The 1880-nt window shown below is 40.7% G+C and overlaps 1 non-coding gene across 1 annotated transcript; it reads left to right on the forward strand.

The window, feature by feature from the left end:
- Positions 1-1448: 1448 nt before the first annotated feature.
- LOC116757273 lies at positions 1449-1551 on the forward strand. The gene has a single exon (XR_004350919.1). It is a non-coding gene; the product is annotated as a U6 spliceosomal RNA (small nuclear RNA).
- The last annotated feature ends 329 nt before the right edge of the window (positions 1552-1880 follow it).

The raw sequence follows: 1880 nt of genomic DNA on the forward strand, positions 1-1880 counted from the left end.
TATCGTTTTTCATGACTCTGCAGATTGACTAGGCACAAGTGGATAATTGTGTCCTGCAGTGTGTTGTCTGGAGCTGTGGTCATCTGGAGGCTTGACTGGACTAGAACCTCTACTGTGGCTCATTCGCAGGGCTGGTGGGTGGTGTTGGCACTTGGCCGGGAGCATGAGTCCTTCTCCTCATGGCATCTCCATATGTGGGGTTCCCACAGCATGAACGCTGGGTTTTTAGGGGGAGTGTTTCAAGCCTGTGAAAGTAGAAGCTGCCCAGTCTGAGAAGTTAAAGATCTCACTTCTGCCCCATTTTACTGGTCAATGCAAACACAATTCAGTCCAGAGTCAAGGGGAGGGAAATAGATTTCACCTCTTGTGGGAGGGAATAGGAAAGAATTTGCAGCCAACTTTAATATACAGCTGTTATTAATGGTCTTCCTTATTCCTAATTTCAGTGAAAATAATATGGTTTTTATTTTATGTGGCATCTCAATTACTGCAGTATTTTGTTCTTTCAACTTCCATGACAGCACACTCTTCTGGTTTTCTTGGTACCTCTGGAGCCACTCTCACCTTCTTGTGAAGAATCTTCTTCTTTTCCTCACACTCAAAATATTATTCCTTAGGATTCCATCCTTGGTCCTCTTCTGTTATCTCTTTATATTTTTCTATTTATCTTATTGGACATTCTAATAAACTCTCAAGACTTCCATGACTGTATACATACTAATTATTCTCGAGTCTTTACTCGTAGCTCCTACTGCTCACTTAAGTTCCAACCTAGGTATCCCATCTTCACTGAACATTTCCTATTTCCATTTAAGTATCTTATAATAATCACAAATACAAAATGTCCAAAGTTGAGCTCATGATATTTTCACCCAAAGCTTCAATTTCAGTGTAATCTCTCTCTGTGAATAGCACCATAATTCCCTCAGTTACATAATGCAGAGAATTAATCATTTTTGACTCCTTTCTTTTGCTCAACCCTCTATCGAGTCACGAAAGGTAGTTAATATTATCTCTTTAATATCTTTCAAATTTGTTAAGTTGCCTGCATCTCTTCTCCAGTACTGTAGTACTGAACTCTAGTTCAGACCACTATCATCTTTTACCTGATATATTTCAGCATCTTTTATCTAGCCTTCTCACGTCAGATCGGCCTCCTCTTTAACTAATTTTCTACACTGAAGCCAGAGTCGTTTTTTTTGTTTTTTGGGGGTTTTTTTGCCATACGCGGGCCTCTCACTGTTGCGGCCTCTCCCGTTGCGGAGCACAGGCTCCGGATGCGCAGGCTCAGCGGCCATGGTTCGCGGGCCCAGCCACTCCGCGGCACGTGGGCTCTTCCCAGACCAGGGCACGAACCTGTGTCCCCTGCATCGCCAGGCAGACTCTTAACCACTGCGCCACCAGCGAAGCCCCCAGAGTAGTTTTCAATGGCAATATTCCATCGTGTTGTGCTCCATTTGACAGCATATATACTGAAATTGGAACAATACAGACAAGACTAGCATGGCCCCTGTGCAAGAATGACAGATTTCTAAAGCATTCTTTATTTTTTTCTTTGTTGTTGGACACACAATCTATAAAGGTGTAATTTGCATGACAATAGCAGCACAAATGAAGGGAGAGAGAAGATAAAGCCATGTAAGAGCAAAGTTTTTGTACACAATTGTAATTAAATTGGTATTAATCTCAACTAGATTCTTATAAATTATTAATTGTAATCCTTATAGCAACTTCTAAGGAAATAACTCAAAAAATATAGTAAGAGAATCAATAAGGGGAATAAAATAGAAAATATCCTTTTAACACAAAAGTAGTCAGCAATAGAGGCTGGAACCCCCCCCCAAAACACATAAGGCATATAGAAAACAAGTAGAAAATAG

This window comes from Phocoena sinus, chromosome 7, assembly GCF_008692025.1.
Source record: "Phocoena sinus isolate mPhoSin1 chromosome 7, mPhoSin1.pri, whole genome shotgun sequence".
Lineage (NCBI taxonomy): Eukaryota > Metazoa > Chordata > Mammalia > Artiodactyla > Phocoenidae > Phocoena > Phocoena sinus.